The sequence below is a fragment of the Hemicordylus capensis genome, chromosome 3 (assembly GCF_027244095.1).
Source record: "Hemicordylus capensis ecotype Gifberg chromosome 3, rHemCap1.1.pri, whole genome shotgun sequence".
Classification (NCBI taxonomy): Eukaryota; Metazoa; Chordata; class Lepidosauria; order Squamata; family Cordylidae; genus Hemicordylus; species Hemicordylus capensis.
The window spans coordinates 151,081,515-151,099,539 of record NC_069659.1 but is presented as its reverse complement, the minus strand read 5'-3'; the positions used below and the strand labels follow the sequence as shown (position 1 = coordinate 151,099,539).

General features: G+C 46.9%; 1 long non-coding RNA gene across 1 annotated transcript in view; it reads right to left on the bottom strand.

Annotated features, from left to right (window-relative positions):
* Positions 1 to 4,976, bottom strand: part of LOC128348824 (uncharacterized) — a 282,395-nt gene extending 277,419 nt beyond the window's left edge. Inside the window, exon 1 of the long non-coding RNA XR_008318360.1 lies at positions 4,749 to 4,976. This is a non-coding gene — a long non-coding RNA (uncharacterized LOC128348824). The remainder of the gene's footprint in view (positions 1 to 4,748) is intronic.
* Positions 4,977 to 18,025: the final 13,049 nt, after the last annotated feature.

Here is an 18,025-nt window from a genome sequence, read left to right as displayed (position 1 = left end):
AGTAAACCAATTAGGTTGTGCAAGGTCAGAAGCACTGAAACAGAATCTACATGGTTAAAAACAAATTCTGAGCTCACCACATGTTGGAGTGCTAATAGCCTGGACCAGTTATCTGTGCACAAACATTAGACCTCAGAGTTTCCTTGTCAAATAACTTTTTCAGCCTCATTTGCAATCCACTCAAGTTGGCTGTTTTGGTTGGGATCCAAAGTCATCCACGCATGAGCATCTGGAGGAGCACGTGGACATGGGGAGCAGTTGCCCCTGCCATAAGCATGTATACACACATACACACACACTGGCCGCATTCGCCTGTAACGTGAAACTGGAGGTGAAAGGACCTCTAGTTTTGGAAACTATACATCCGAATGGAGGCAACCACCGTTTCGTAAAGAAATGGACCGCGGTTTCCCTCCCTGAACGGTCTTTTATACTCTCAGTTTGTAGTGAGGTCCGCTGCCTGGACCTGCAGTTCAGTGGTGCCAGTGTTATGTCCGAACGCTGGCACTGCAGTCTCCCCCTTCTGCAACCAGAGTTGAGGAGGAAGCTCCTCTCTCGCTCTGGCTGCTGTTGGAATCTGGCTGCTCTTCATTAAAGAAGGAAGTCCCAGCAGCCAGTTCCCTATCCTCACTGCAGTCAGTGAGACTGCAGAGAGGGAGGTCTCCATTTCATCCAAATGTGGATGGAAGAGTGGGGGGATGGGGGAGCATGGAACCATGGGTCCACTGGATCCATGGTTCCACATTACATCTGAAGGTGGCCACTTTGTTCCCCCAGGGAAAACTTCCTGTGGATGCCCATGAATCCATGTTTCCTATACTGCCCTCTGGACTGAAGCCATTATATAACACACAACAACTCAAAACAAAGAGGTCACAGCAACCCTTTGCTGTGACCCCTGCTTTTCAACCCAGATCTGGTGATTTAATGGAGACTTTTTTTCCTTGTCCCTTCATCACAACAGCCCATGGTCAAGCTGCTAAATAATGTTAAGGCTGTAATCATGCACACACATTCCTGTGCAAGCCACACAGGCCATTTCAGTGGGTCCTAATGAGTATAACAACACTGAGTGGGTATAGCCCCAACTCAGTGGGTCCTAATTCTAAGTAAATGTGAGTAAGATGACCCCACACAAATAAGAAAACCACCCCAGTCAGTGCATGCATATTTTGTCCTGCCCACATGAACTGGCCTGTGTGTCTTGCAGTCATCAACTCCAGTCATCAGAGCATGTATGCCTTGTAACCACAGAGCCTTGAAACCCCACTGATCAGCTATCTGGCAGACAAGGAGGAGCAGGAAGCCCAAACTGAGCCCCAGCTCCTCCTCCTGAATAATTGGTGATTGGGATTTTAGCTTTTTAAAAAGTGATCCTCTTCTGCATTCTCAGTTATTCAACTGGCAAGGGGAAGAATACATGTAGAATTGAAGATTTTGCACACCGTTCCCCATCTGGCTAGACATGCATGTGATTCTGCCTGCTTTTGCACGTATGGCCCTTGATGGATCAAGACAAATATGCAGAAGTCTCACTGAGGTGAAGAAGACACCTGTGCAATGTGTTTCGATTGCAGCCATCCATGCCAATGAAGTGAACTGCTGAAATTTGCTATGGATCTGGTTTTCCAGATTTCATTCTTTGTATTTGCACGGAAACGGTTTGTTTTAAACCATACTTTTGGGGTCAGGGGTTGGGGGGAACTGGTCCTTATAAGGCAGGTAATATAATAAATATTTACTGGATGTGATGTATGAGAGATTGCACAAAAAGTGAAATATTATATGTAAATTTGTTTGAAGATCAGCACAGTCTTTATTCTGAATAATGCAGTAAATAATTCCATTTTGCCTATAATGGATCATATTTGGACCATTTAACTATGCTAGACACACATATACATAGAATCATCCTTGTTAGTTATTTAATTTTTTCTGGGCTTTAAATGCAAAAATCATATAAACTTTCATGGATTAGATGCTGCCAATACACTGTCATATATTCCAAAAGCATGAAGCCCGATCCTATGCATGTTCCCTTGGAAGTATTCCCTGTTAAGAGTATATAGGACTGCAGTCAAAAACACTTGCTCCTCTTCCTATCTTTCATAAATACCTCTTTAGAAAAACGTAGAAACAGGCTGAGAATAAAACCCACCCAATAGTCACAAGATGGGCTGCAATCCTAAGCACGCTTACTTCAGAGTAAGTCTCAATGAACTAACTGGAGCAGACCTTTGGGTAAATATGTTTGGATAGCTGTTGAGGGGCTGAGGGTGTCCCAGGGGTGTAGCTATGGTTGAGCAGATGGGTTCAAAGAACCTGGGCCCCCCAGCTCCTGAGGGCCCCCCACTCCACCTCTCCCTATTTTCTTCATTATCTCCCTCACTTCGAGGGGCCGTGGGGGGAGGGGCAAACATAGGCCCCCCTCTCCCCTAGCAACACCCCTGGAGTGTGCACTTCTGCATAAACATGAACCAAGAGGTAAATATACATCAGATTGGGCTGTTTAACTACAGCCGTACCCATATAATTTCCACAGATTTCTTTGAATATTACACATGCATATGTGGATGTAGAACTGATAACATTAACAATTTTTACAAATTTTATATAACTTAAGTCTTTTTCTTAAGAAATCTAAATCACATAGAAACTTGAAGCAAAAGAAATTTGTTCTTGTTCAGATTCTCATTTTACAAATGAGAGTAATATTCCTAGATGGTACAAAATCATTGGGGAATTACCAACTCCTACACCCTTGCAAAGGCCAAGCTCAGTAAAAGTTAGAGCCCCCCCCCCACTTTTTAAAAATTTATTTACATTATTTAGACTGCAGTCCTATGCATGAAACTAAATCCCACTAAATTCAGTGGGCCTTACTTTTGGGGAAACGTACTTTGGATTCCACTATAAGAATATTAACTTCCTCCTCCCATAGAGTGGGACATTCTAGTCTGAAGAAGCGGCCACTGAACTTCAGCAGTATGTTGTAGATGTGTGGAATATATTAGACAGGTTCCAAACTATACTAGTTAGGACTACGCCCTGTTAATTTCATGGGACTTAAGTTAGTCATGACTAAATCACCCCATTTGTTTCAATGGTGCTTAGTCGCAACTAACTTAAGTCTGAATCCTACCCGGTATTATTATTTTGTCATTATTTATTATTAATAATTATGTACCACTTTTTGACCCCAAAAAAAGTTCTCGAAGAAATATCCACAAAAGTTCTCAAAGTTTTCAACAACAAAACTTCTCAGAATGCATCTTTTGCCTGCCATGCTAATCATTTTCAAGGCATTTGTGATTTTTGTTTTTATTTATTTAACTGAAGGTGCAGGTAGAGATATTCAAGGTGCAGTACAGGAAGAGGAAAACCAAAAGATCTATGACTTTTGATGAGACTGCATTAAAAAACAACAACCCATCTCTGACTTGGGATGCGCTTCTCCACTTTTAAACTACACACAAACTCCTTTATCAAATGTCAATAGGTCAATCCTCCTCTGCCGGTCCTGCATTTCTAAAATAGGCTAATACACAACAGCATTAGGATAAGGAGCACAATGCATATTCTCTGTCTGTGCTGCCTACCCTAGTAAAAATGCTTCACAGCCTGCTAGCTTGTCAATCTTTAATAGAAACTCATCAATTATTTGTGGGCACGAGATTGAAGCAGCTAATAGCTTAAATATATTCCTCCATTTCATTGCATCAGTAGCTCTAAATTAATGCCTTCCATTTTCCTTCTTTGCCCATTAAAAAAAATGAAAAGAAATATAAATAAATAAATAAAGGCTGCTTTAAAATCATCGTTTGAATAAACAGGTAAATATCTGGTAAACAGAAAGAGAAGTACAGAAAGTGTTTTAGGGGTGGTAAAAAAAAAAAACAAAACCCTTGCTAGTAGGGAGAACAAATGAGATTTTCTTGCATGATTAATACAAAATCATATATATTTTTGGCAACTGCCAAATCAATTGTAATTATTCCATGTATATCAAACCAATAAAAAATGGTAAGATGAAGGGAGTGGGGAAAGCCTCAACTTTGGTTTCTTAATTTGGTGGCTTCACACTGTACTATTTACCTGCTCCAAAGATATTTACACTATTCTTTTTCTTTAAAAAATAAATACAATAAAAAGAGAAGGGAGGCTTGTAGGTGGGACGTATACAGCTCCCCATAAAGCAGAATCTCCTTGTTTCAGCTAATTAAAAAGAGGCTTCCGTGACATTAACAGGCAATAAAGCAAATTTATAGGCAGATGAGGAGCATCGCTGTCCAAAAAGTTAGTCTACTACTTGACAGAAAGCTTCTTTTGCCAATCACATGCCACAATCCTCCACTCCTCCCTTGACCCCAAGTCCTCTCTCAAAGAGCAGATCCTGACATTCCTTGGCACAGCAGAATGTGCGCCTGCATCAACCATTCGTGAAGGCAATAAGAAAGCAAGTCACCTTTGAGCAGGCAATGGATGCTCTCAAACCTTGACCCCACTGCACGCTGCATGCAGGGAGTGAGCCACCAAAAAAAACAAACACAACCCAACACCCACCCCACCCCAGCAGCAGCATTAGGAACAGCAGCTGTAAGTTTTCTGACCTCAGCCCCAGTCCTGCCACACAGCACCCACACACCCCCAGCTTCCTCCAGCAAGCGGCTCCTTCCAAAAGCAGCTCTGCCGCATCGTCGTCTTCAACTAGAACCCACAGAACAGCACAGAAGAGATGACACACTTACTGTAATGTCCCAGGAAGCAAAGTTCCCATCCCAGAGAGAGGCACTCTTTGCATGATTCCATTCCCTGCAAAAGGGGTTAACCCCTTATGAAGAAATATGACGCCCAAACATTAGGCAGACAGCCTACTTTAGAGAGATTACATTTTGTTCCTAGCCAGGATGATAAACCCTGGCGAAACCTGTTTTTTCTTTTTAAGCACCTTGGCGAATGAGGCTTAGCACTGCATCCAGTCGCCAAAGCCCAATCAATATGGAAGGAGCGGTATTTTATGATTGGAGAAGTTGTTGTGTTTTTGGTGGTGAAATTCATTATTTAGTATCTGAACCCTCAGCATTTCAGTATCATTTATTCATAAAGTCCCTTTTTGCCAGGAGGAAATGGATACAGCTGTAGAGAGAGAGAGAGAGGGAGTGTGTGTGTGTGTATGTGTGTGTGTGTAAGAGAGAGGGAGAGAGGGAGGGAGACGGATTGATGATATTGATCAGGTACCATCTTGAAACAAAGGCTAGGTGCTCTATTTTACTTGACAACTGTGACACATAAAAACAAGCAAGAGAGGGGGAAGGCTAGGGCCTTGAACATCACAGGCTTTAAAAAGCGTTTGAAGAAACCATTATGACAAGCAGGTCTAGGCAAGCAGCTGCAAAAAAAAAATGTATTCAGAGAGTCATTAAAAAATGATGCTTTGTTTGCCTTGTGAATATGAGGTTTGTAGCGAGCTGCACTGCACTCTCCTACAGAGGAATGTGGAGGATTTTCACGCAGCACCCATTCCTACACTTTCCTTTTTCTTTCTTTCTTTCTTTTTTCTTTTTTTGTTTTAAGGGAACAAAAAGACTTTTGATTTATTCCCCTCTACAGATTTGAAACGTCACATTCTGGAGTTTAGCTTTCGAGTCACTTGTTCCTTCACAGACGCTGTCGGGGTGATAAACCAGACTCGGGAGCCTGCTTCTTAAAAGTTGTTGGAAGTTAAAAATAAAATAAAATGACTTCCAACTAATTCAAAGAGTTGAAACTGCTGCCTCCTCTGCGTGTGTGTAAGAGAGACCATTTTTCTTTTTAAGAAACAAAAACAAAACAAAAAAAACCCAAGACTAACTAGCATTTCTGTCAGCCTGGCCTGTACAAGCAACATAATTTGTTACAATGGACTTCCTTTTGTTCATATTATCTAAAACAAGGGCATCTGCTGGAGGGTTCAGCCGCTGAACAGGTTTATCATGTGCTCAGCAGTATTTTTTTAGAAAGGGGAGTAAGGTTTAAAGTCTTCTTTCAAGAGGATTATTTCCTACCATTTAAAATTTGACATTCAGTATTACTCCAGGTCAAGGAAGACAACTACGTGAAGCAAAGCTATGTCTGTTCCTGAAACTACCAAGAAGCACCAGGGTGTAAAATGGAAGGAAAAGGCCCACCATTCGTGGTTAGGATTGTCACCTCAGAAAGCAGCTATTCAAAGACTCTCCATTCAAGTTCCCTTTAAGTTCAAACTAATTAATATGACCAAAGAGCACATGTGGCTGCTACATCAAATCAACAGAGGCAGAAGCAAATGTCCTTGTGCACAGACTGCTCCTCCCCTTGTCCACACTTGCTCGTTTGGGTGGGGACAGGATTGTGTGCAACCTCAATGGGTGAGACACACATGGCCACCATCTTCAGTGGGCTGAGCATGTGATGGTGCTCGGCCAATCAGAGGGAGAGGTGGATCGGTTCCTAAGGGCTGGTCTCACCTCCTCCCTGGACATTTTGCTCTGCGGAGTGGCACAGAAGGATGTCAGCAGAGCTCTCCTGGTTCAGGTCTGGAGACCTCAGCGGTTGCAGGGAGTAGGGCACAGCTGGTTTAGTGCTATGGCTGGTAGCAGCCTGGAGGGGGAGGCACCATGGCAGAGTGGTGATACTGTTGGCAGGGCTGCACCTGGTGGGAGACAGGCTGGGAGGAGCTGGGTGGCAGCTTGCATTGCCATGAGATCTGGCCATTGCACAAATTGTGTGTAGGCCGCACAGTTGTGGCCTGCATTGCCATGTGGCCTTGGCCTATGTGCGCTGCCCACAGGGATGATTGTCGGCCAGCGGGGTGACTGGTGGAACATGCGGGTGGTGTTCAGGCCTGGCAGGGGGGTGAATAGTGGTATGGCACTTCTGTGTTCCCCTTTCCCCCCTCCCAGCCATGGGTATTTATGGTTGGATTTTAAGGCCCACTGGTGGTATTACTGGAGGCTTGGGAAGGCTAGTGATAGAATGTCACCTAAGAAGGGGGCTGGTAAAGGGAAAGGCAAGGGGAAGGCCCCTGCCCCAAATTGCCCTGTGCCTTGGCAGCCAGAGCCTGAGTCCTCATCTTCTTCGGAGAACGAGGGCCAGATAGTCATGGCATGTATTTTATCCTGCCTGGATGCTCTGAAGAAGCAGAAACAAGTGCCCAGCAGTGAAGGCTCTGAGGAGATCACAGGAAGGGGTTCTTAAAAAATTGGAATGTGGGCTAATAGACAATTGCAATTAATGCTGTCTATTAAGCAGCAGCTGCATGCACTTGAGAAAGGTGGTGCCCCAAAAGAAGGGCCAACAGAACCGGCCAAGCCTGATGTCACTTCCAAAACAAATGCACTGGACACAGATGCTAGTCCTTCTGGTGAGTATGATTGGGGCATGGGGTACCCTCCATGGACTGAGGGTAGGTAAGTAGGTAGCATATGTGGGGGGATGCCTGCTTGGCCGATATATCCTGGGTAATCAATGCCTCTCTGGCCAGATGGCCCCAGGGGCTTACTTACAAGAGGTAAATAAGAAACAGCACCTTCAGCACAACTGCAGCTGTCCCCATGGGAAAGGAAGTGGATGGTCCGAGACCAGGCTCTGGGTACTGGAAGTACAGGTCAGACTGAAGAGCAGCCAGAAGAAAAGACTGAGCATTACCCCTATGGGGAGGTTTATATGCCTCTCAGCGATCATCTGCTTATGTCCACAAAGGAGAAGATATGGAGGAATGAGTACGCGGACATGTGCTCCTTGCTGTTTCGTGAGACAGAGTCTAAAGACTCAGACAAGGCAGACAATAAGGAGAGTGAGAGCGTGAAGTGTAAAGTAGTGGATTGGAACCGGTCCAACTGGCTGGTGGGTTGCATGGTGTACATGGGCACTGTGTTACAAAAGCAGCCTGGGCAGGGGGCTTCTGTGGTCAAATACCTAGACATTGTTCATCACACCTTTTTAGAGTTCAGCAGCCCTGCTTGTGTGTGGTATGATGAGGCGTTCAGGATGAGTCAGCTCTAAGCCCTGCCTCCTATGGGAGTTCCACAAACCACAGCTTTGGTTGCAGATTATGACTCCCTGTCATCGGAGTTTACTCCGACAGGAGGCACCTTTTGATGAAGTTGGTAGCAGTACCAGCTAGAGGGAAGGTTACCAGGCAGAGGATGCAATTTCACCCCTGTGTGTGGGAATTTGGCTCCTCCAGGGCATGTTTTCAATGCCAGTGTCATTTTCAACACATCTGCTCCATCTGTGGGGGTCTGCACTCCTTCAGTACGTGTGCCAGGAGCTAGTGGTGCCCGTTCTGGTTTCCGGGAGCCATAGCGTACTAAGAAAGGTGACGATCTTGCCCTTTTTGTTGGTAAAAGGACAGAGTCCAATACAGTTAATCCTGTTGCTATATCTCTTGCAGTGTTGTCCTGTTTATCATTGCACTATAGATTTGTATAAGGGCATTATAATATTAGCAGTTTTATTTTCAATCCCCTTCCTAATTATTCCTAGCATGGAATTCGCCTTTTTCACAGCTGCTGTGCACTGAGTTGACACTTTCAATGACCTGTCCACCATGACCCCAAGATCTCTCTCCAGGTCAGCCCAGCTCAGATCCTATCAGTGTATATGTGAAGTTGGTGTTTTTTGCCCTAAGGTGCATCACTTTACACTTGCTTACATTGAACCACATTTTCCATTGTGTCGCTCAATCACTCCCCCAGTTTGGAGAGATCTTTTTAGAGCTCCTCACAATCTGTTGTGGAATCCCTTGACAATTCTCCACTAGGATATATGCTGAATTGGATCACACTATGGTCACTGCTACCCACTGCTACCCAACTCTGATATCTTGCACCAGGTTCTGGGCACCACTTAGGATTAAGTCCAGTGTCGCCATCCCTCTGGTTGGTTCCACAACTAACTGTTCTAAGGCACAGTCATTTAGCATGTCTTGAAATCTGGCCTCTCTTTCACTACCTGAATGTGAATTTACCCAGTCTATGTGTAGGTAGTTGCAGTCACCCATTATTATTACCTGTCTCTCTTTGATGCCTCTCTTATTTGTTTCTCCAACTCCAGTTCACTCTCAGCAGTTTGATCTGGAGAGCAATAGCACGTCCCTAGTAACACATTTCCTTTCAGTCCTTGTAATGTTACCCATAATGATTCTGTGGAGGGCTCTCGTCCACCTAGGCTTTCTAGCTTATTGGAATCTATCCCTCCTTTGATATACAGTGCCACTCCTCCCCCAGCCCTCCCCTCCCTGTCACTTCTATAGAGTTTATATCCAGGAATAACCGTGCCCCACTAGTTCCCACTGTTCCACCAGGTTTCCGTTACACCCACTATATCTATGTTTTCATTACTAACCAAGTACTCCAGCTCACGCACCTTCACTCAGAGGCTTCTGGCACTGGTATATATGCCATGTCTCTCACCTTGTGTTGACGTGTGCTGTCCCCCTTACCATCATTTGACCTATTTGGCAAGCTGTCATGTGTTTCCTTCTGCTCAGCTCCTGGGCTCTACACTGTCCCATTCAGCTTTATCCAAAACATGTTCACCCTCACACTTCAGGGGATTTTGCTGGCCAAAGCTGATACGACCCCGTTCCAGGCAGCAATCCCCCAGGCATAATTTTAAAAGCTGCTCTGCGACCTTTTTTATTTTAAGCACCAGCAGTCTGGTTCCATCTTGGTTCAAGTGTACCCTTTTGTATAGGCTTCACTTTCCCCAAAATGTGTCCCAGTGCCTAACAAATCTAAACCCCTCCTCCTGGCACCACTGTCTCATCCATGCATTGAGACCCCTCAGCTCTGCCTGTCTCGCTGTCCTTGCATGTGGAACAGGTAGCACTTCAGAGAATGCTACCCTGGGGGTCCTGGGCTTCAGTATGCAACCTAGCAGCCGAAATTTGATTTCCAGGACCTCCTGATTGCATTTCCCAATATCACTGGCACCAACATGCACCATGACAGCTGGCTCTTCCTCAGCACTGCCTAACAGGCTACCTAGACACAATGTGACTTCTGCAACCTTTGCACCAGGCAGGCAAGTCACTATGTGGTCTACACATGGGTCACAGGCCCCTAATGATAGAATCACCCACTACTAGGAGGCCCCCACCCCCTGGTGTGAGAGGAGTAACCTCTGTGCGAGAGGATATGGGTGCATCACCCAAGGAAGGAGTCCCTGTTAAGGGAGGGTTTCCCTCTTCCTCAGACCAATGTCCTCCTTCCCAGAGACCCTCATTCTCCATGACAGCAGAAGCTCCGTCAGCCTGGGAGTGAGATCCCTCTACCACATCCCTGAAGGTCTCATCCACACACCTCTCTGCCTCCCTGTACTTCTCCAGGTCAGCCACCTTGGTTTCAAGGGAACAAACCTGTTCCCTGAGAGCCAGGAGCTTTTTGCACCAATGTCGATCTGTGGAACATTAGAGGCTAGAAGTTGAGCCGGTCATTCATTTATCTTTGGCCCCTAACACCAGGGTGCACACTACACTGCAGCTTTCAGCGAGTTCAGCCAGTTTAGGAAGTCATCAGACTTTCAGGAAATCTGGCCTCTCCTAGTGGATCATGTGTTACATTTTTGCATTCAGCTATATAATTGCGGCTTAGCACCTGGGTCCATTGGAGGCAGGCTGGGGGCGTTGGCCTTCCAGACTAAGCATGACAGCCACTCTGATTCCATATCTGACAGCCACACTGTTTTCACATCGCAGGATGCTAGAGGGCTGTGCATGGATGCACCCTCCTGCCCCGATTCGAGGGTTCCCTTCCTCCCCGCATCTGTTAGAAATGTTGTTTGTGCATTTTAATGCCATCTGTTTCTCCAACTTCAAGTTTCTGCTGTTCAGAGTTTCAGTCCTGGTTGCTTTCTTTGGAGCCTTGCGGATCAGTGAGCTGGTTGTTGCTTCCAGGTTTGACACCTCAAGTAGGGCCCTGCAACAGCAGGATATTACAGTGAAGGGAGCTGGGTTCATTCTGCTTATTCAGAGGCCAAGACAGATCAGTGGGGAAGGGGTGCCAGGCGTAAACCTGCACCAGGGCCATCTATGGCTTTGTGCCCAGTATGGGCTTTGCTCACTTATGCTGAGGCCAGTGGGGACATGGAGGGTTCTTTATTCTGGCACAGGGACTCATCCCCGCTTTCTCACTTCCAATTTAGTTCCATCATGAAGATAGCATCGGTGCAAGAGGGCCTTAACCCTCCTGATTATATCACTCGCTGTTTCAGGATTAGGGCTGCGTCTTCGACAGCAACCCTGGGATACCTGAGAATCGCATTCCTGTGATTGGGCGCTGTTGTTTGGCTGCTTGTCGCTGCAACATTCCTCCTCTAAGGCAGTGAGTGGGCTGCTATGTGCAGGGGATAATATTGTTTGCTCTGTCAGATTTCTGACAGTTTCTGACAACTATTTGTGGAGTACTCATCTGTGGCCATAGATACAGTATGTGCTTTGGGCCAGTTGAAGAGCGTGCAACATCAGGTGGATATGCAGCTAGGTTGTGCTGGTGTTGCAGAAGTTGACTGGCTTGGCTGTTGAGGAATGTGTGGTGAAACTTCCTGCTGCTTCTGGATGAGTATGCTGTGTCACATGGGCCCACGCATGTCCTTGTCATTCATCTGGGGGGCAGTTATCTTCCCCCTGCTAATTGGGCAAAGAGGCACCTTTTAAGGTGGTGATTCTCTTTATTTAGCAGGGGGAGAGGAACTGGCCCTATCCACCCCCAGCACAGTACTTCTAGTGACTGTTGCTGGTGTCTATCTTATGTTTCTTTTTATATTGTGAGCCCTTTGGGGGACAGGGATCCATCTTATTTATTTATTATTTCTCTGTGTAAACCGCCCTGAGCCATTTTTGGAAGGGCGGTATAGAAATCAAATAAATAAATAAAATAAAATAAAATAAATGGCTTGCTGAAGGGCAAGGCCTTGATTTTGCAGGCGATTGCTGATCTACGTTGGCCCATTGGCCAGGTTTGTTGTTGGTATGGTTCAACCTGATTTCTCGTGTGGGTTGGAAGGGTCAAGGTGGCCTGACTTGCTTTAATATGGCATGCAATAAGGTGAACCATGAGATTGGCAAGGCAATTTCTGCCATGGGACGCAGGGTAATTTCACACCCTGACATACAGCATCAGTGTGGCCCCCTTTACAGGGCAGATGCACCTTTCTGATGTGGGGAATCATTTTATCCTCCCGGGTCTTCAAGATGCTTTGGCAGGGTGACTAAATGGAGGTTTGCCCCTCTTTTGTGGCAGGATAGTACAGGTGTGGGTAGGTAGGATTACCTATTGGTGTTTGGTCAGAGGACCATTGAGGTGACGGGGATTACCATGATACAGCCTTTCAGTGTTTTGTGGCCGGGAGGGTTAGGAATGGCCCCCTTTTGATGATTTGTTGTTGATTTGCTCAACAACTCCGAATTTTACGTTTTGGGTTATGGTGGGTCAGGTAATCCTCCCCTCAATGCGGGAATAGGATGTCCAGAGTTTGGCTCCTAACAGCTCATCACCCAGCCATTTCACCCTTGTGTGAGGAACAGTCCTCTTTAGGAGGTTCTGCCACATGGGGAAGAGTATTCTGGATAGTTAAAAACCCTGTTGCAAGTTAATTTGTTGCAAGCTTATTCGTGTTTTATTAATAAAGTGGCCCTAGTTTATTCCATGTATGTGTGTCCTGTCTCATTTGGGGTTTGGGGTGCAATCCCTTCTGCTCTTTTTGAAAATTATAACAAAATTGTAATGTTGATCTTATTTCCTTGCTTAATACAAGTATATCCATTTAGCCCCTCAAGATGGCTAGTGAGGTGGCTCAACAGCTGGAATTGACCAGGCTGGGCACGATCAAGCCCGAGCCCACCAGGGCAATTCGAATCTGGTCCAGACTTGAGCTGAACCAGGAAAACTGGTTCTATGCACATCCCTAGGCTTGATGGAACCACCAGTTCCTGAAGCACACTCAGGAGCCTGACTTTTAGTGTTGGGAAGGACATACTGATGCTGGGCATGTTGTCCAAACCAGTCAGTGTCTGCATATTCTACCTACTTACGGTTCTGAACCTAACATCCACCACCTAGATATGAAGTAGGTTACAAATTAGTTTGGAACCAACATGCCAGCATTGTCAATATGTCAACATTGGTGCATTCAGATGGCATGCCTAATGTCAGCATGTCCTTCCCAACTCTGGAAGTTGGGTTCCCGAGCATGCTCCGGGAACCGGCAGGCTGAGTCCCTGGTTCTCTATGACGTGAACCCAGTCATTACTTTACTCAGGTTATAAAAGCCAGCTCTTATATTCAGTAGAATGAAGGGATAAATCTTTTCTGGAACAGTACCATTTTAGGCTGCAGGTAAGGAGGACAATTCATATTTGAATGGTCCTCCACAGAGCAAAAATAACCACCCTGCAAATAGACAAGCAGCACGAGAAAGAAGGTGAACCTGAGTCCTTCTCCTTCACATGTTTGAATGCTCCCCTTTTGTGGTGCATACAAAGGTAACAACCTTTGTATGCACCATAAAGGGGGAGCATTCAAACATGCAGCACTCTCCCGCTTGAAGTGGTACAGTCCAGCAAAAGCTTTACAGCTTGATTCTGCTAAACTGGCTCTTAGACACACAAATAAGCCTCAAATCAACATGCCAAGATTTCTTCATTAGGAGAGTGCACAAGGACATTTCCATTTGCCTCCACCACTTGTCAACAGCAAGAGTTTGTGTCTTACAGGCATTTAAACACCAGTTCTTCTTTCCTATTATAAAGTGAAGGGATAATGCTACATTAAAGACACAAGGGAAGAAGATGATAAAATCCTTTAGGGTAAATTTCTTGCCGACTTACAGAGCCAATGCAATTGCAATCTCCTGCCGGGTAACCCGGGGTGCAGCTTAGTGCAAACGTCAGCCTCTAATTGAATTCATAAAGCAAATAAATTACTCAGAGAGTTTCTAAGTATCAGAAGAAAATTAACAGCATCGGAATTCACAGGCATCAGAATTAATTAGCACACAGGGTAAATTCCAAGTAGAAACAAAATAAATTAGTACAATATCACAATGCTTGCCCAAATTGGAATTTTTTCTAATGATATCACCACCATCCATCTCCCCATGCTGAGCAATCTTTCGTCATTCTTTCTGAGTCAATATCTCAGCCTTTCTTTCTTTAGATGTCTTAATTCTCACCCTATCCCAAGGACACATTACAATATATCCTGACATCCTCTTATCTTCCCAACAAACTGGAGCAGAACTATGTGTGATATGCCATCGCATATAGTTTCCCCCCACTGTTTCCTCTCAAATTACGTGCAGTTTTCCCCCACTGCTTCCCTTGGAGGCTGTGATCTTCAGCAGAAGACTGGCATTGGGAGTGAGGGGCTTCCTAACCCACTCCCTCCTGCCATTTTCCCACTAAAAGTTATCCTCCGCAAGCTGCTTTTCTCTTTGGGAGGGAAGAAAACGTGGTACCTTTTTGGGGTTACAGAGACCCACCTCCAGCGTAAGACAAGAGCAGATTTCTGCAACACCAAGCAAGGACTAAGGATTCATAAGCTATTGGGAGTGAGTGGCGGTCACCTACTACCTCCAAACCAACCCCTTGCTCTGTCAGGAGTCTATTGTCATTGCCAGCCCAACTGATGGCAATGCCTGGCCCCTCTGAGACCAAGCAGGAAGCAAGGAGGTCTTATTTGGGCTGGGAAGAGCTGGTGACAGGGCAGCAACTTGGTCCCTGCTTGGCTGGCAGAGACCCATCACCACTGTCATCCAGCTGGGTGGATGGCACATTTGGGAGGATGCACTTCTGCTTCGTGATTATATTGTGTTTAGTGCCATCATCACATAATGAGAGTCCAACTGTATTAAAAGCTTCTCAGAAAGTCTTTTTAAAAACATCTTTCAGTTGAAACAATGCTTGTGCCAGTGTTGTATTTTAGACATCTGTCTTCAAAGCTGTATTAGATGAATATGATAAAAGTGTGCATGGAGGGATCTCTGAGGTACAGCAGTGGTTTTCTTTCTTTTGCTTCTCCTCTTATGTGTTTGTGGCTAGCCTCTTTATTCAGAGAACAAAAAGAGAGAGAGATGCTCCAACATCTCCTGTAGGCATAATGTGGAACCACCAGTGTAAAGCTGGCCTTTTGCATCCTCACCTGCCTTAAGGGTTCAGCTACAGAAGGTCAGCTTTCATTTCTGTCCAAGTATCTCTCCAGTTTGCGGAAGCCAGGAGGATGTATTGAATCAGCATATTCCTCACCTGTATTAACCTTCCTATCCATCACTGATCATTACTCAAAATACACAAAACAATGGGATATATTTTGGAATACTTTGCAAACGAAAGAGATGGATGTTTTCATACTGCCATCCACAGGTCCTCATGATAATATTCAGCATAAGTGTGTGTGCGGGCACACACACACCCCCGCCCCGAGTAGAACACTTCATGATTTGGAAGAAGTGAGCTCTAGTTCACAAAAGCTTATGGCACAATAAATCCATTGGCTGACATTCAAACAAAGCAGTTCCATAACAAGCAAAGCTGGACTAGTGCCAGAATATAGCATAGCTGTTCTAAAGGGTTTGCACAATTGTATAAAAGTTCCATTTAAAACATATGAGATGTGACACTGTTGTGCACTCTTGTGCATGCATGCTGGCAGTATAGCACAGTCTGGAATACAAGCTCCCAATTTAGTACAAATAGCTAGCACAGCAGCTTTGCACTAGCACAACGTCCTCCTCAAGTGCTTATTCAGTCCGGATGTCCGCCATTAATATTGAAAATGCCACAAGGCTCTTTTGTTATGGTTGCTGTTTGCTGTCTGATGCTTTGATGACACTAGGTTTGGGAAGACCCGGGGTCAAATCCGCTCAGCTATAAAGTTCACTGGGTGAGCCTGGGACAGGCAATGAAACTATTCACACGAGCAGAAAATAGGGTGACCCCATGCATACAACCTTAACCCTATTTCAAGCCTCACAGCAAACACACGTGCATTTGGTGAAGCCTCGGCAGTGAATATGAGAGACTGACTATCAACTTTCACAGGGTTATCTTCAAGCAGTCAGCCACAGCTTGCAATGTCGGTCATCCAGCACCCTGAGGGGCTGGGGGGGGGTCACATGACCCAAGGAGACTACTCAGAGGGCTCCAAGCTGCAGTCCCACTTTGTAGCTCTCTGATTGGTAGCTCTCTGATTGGTAGCCTCAGTTAACCCTTTCCTGGCAATTGCAGCACTGTCAAAGGAACTGAACTCTGTCCTGATGCCCAAAAGGAGAGAGAAGACTAGAGCAACTGCAGCTGCCAACTAGCCCCAAAGGAAGAGTCACACACACACCCAACGCACTCCCCAGATCCAGGAGGGACACAGCAGATGCTCCCTGGAGCAATTGCCAGATGCCCCCATAAGTAGCCCAGGCACAAGGCACACTCCGTACACCGCAGCATGGTTTGGGAAGGCAGAAGGGGGATCCTTCCCCTCGCCTGCTCACCCTCCCCACAGCTGTGGATGTGGCCTCCGTGGCACACACACCCTCACTGTATAGTGTGTGTAGAAGGTAAAAGAGAGAACTCCCCTCCTGCCGCCATAGCCAAGTGGCGACTCTGCCTCCCCATCAATCCGCCACTGCCACCCCTTGCTAGCCTATCTCAGCGTAGGAGGGTGGGCATGTGGGGGAGGCTGTCCCCATCATCCACCTGCCCTGATGCCACTCTTGCAGTGCCAGCAGGGTGGGAGAGTGAGTGGCAAAGTGTCGCCCACACCTGCCCACCCTCATTGGCACTGCTACCCTCTGCATCTTGATGATGGTGCAGAGGGTGGGCAGGTGGGTGCAGTGTCACACCCAGGCAAATTGGGAACCTGGACTGCCCCCGCCGTGAGGCCCTCCACCGCTGCTGTGAGCCCCCTGCTGCCACCACGAGCCCCCCTTCCATTGCCGCCATGAGGCCGAACCAGGACCCTTGCGCAGACAGTCATTCCAGCAATCGCTCCCACTCCACCCGCCGCCACCACAGGGGCCTGCCCCAACCCTGCCCCTAGACACACATATGGTGGCTAGAATACTTCTAACGATCAGTAATTTGGCCTTGCGGAGGCGGCAAACAACCCCGCAGCAGCCATTCAATACCTCCCCCACACCTTGGGGGCCATGGGCAAGGGCCCCATGGTCCAGGGCTAAGAGCACCTCCGGGCAGGCGGGTGATGCTGAACATTTGCCCACTCACCCCACCCATTGGCCATATGCTACGGGCCCCGCATTTTCAAGGGCCCTGCACTCTCCCCGTATGGAGCGCATCCTTGCATCCCCTCGCAGGGTGCAAAGGGCTTCCTCTCGTGCAGCTGTGAGGTGGGGGGGCGGGAACGCGCCCAGGAAGGAGAGCCCCATCCTCCAGCGGCTAGGGGTGCTGCAGAACGGCCCTGGTCAGCAGCGCCCGGTTCTTTTGCCACCGCCTTGGTCTACTGGCCCAGCCTGGAAGTGAGCGCAACCATGGGCCGAACTGCTGGGTGCCTCTGGAGGTGGGATGCACGGTGGGGCCTGTTGCTCTTCAGGAAGGGGCTCCCCTGCCTGCGGGAAGGTCGGCCGGCTGTCCCACCCGCACCCTGCCTGTTGGAGACCTTGTCAGACCCACCCGAAGCAGCCACCGTCTGCTCGGGAAGGAGGAGAGCGCTGGCAAGACTGGTGCTGCTCCCTGCCCTTCCTTTCCCTTGATTCTGAGTGGGGCAGGGGCTTGATTCTTGGGCTGCTCCTTCAGTGCCTTTGCTGAGTGCATCTCTAACCCAATTCCTTTTGAACTGGCTCCCAGCAGCAGCAGCTACAGCAGCAGCACCAGGGGCGTAACTATAATAGGGCAAGGGGAGACAGTTGTCTAGGGGCCCACTACCTTGGAGGGGCCACCAGAAGCAAGTCACCTGACTGATTCACACCTGCCCAGGCTTCCTTCAGTTGCATTCATCCTCCAAAATTGATGTGAGTGTTAAGAGCTGGAGCTACCAGAACAGCATGTCTTTCTCTA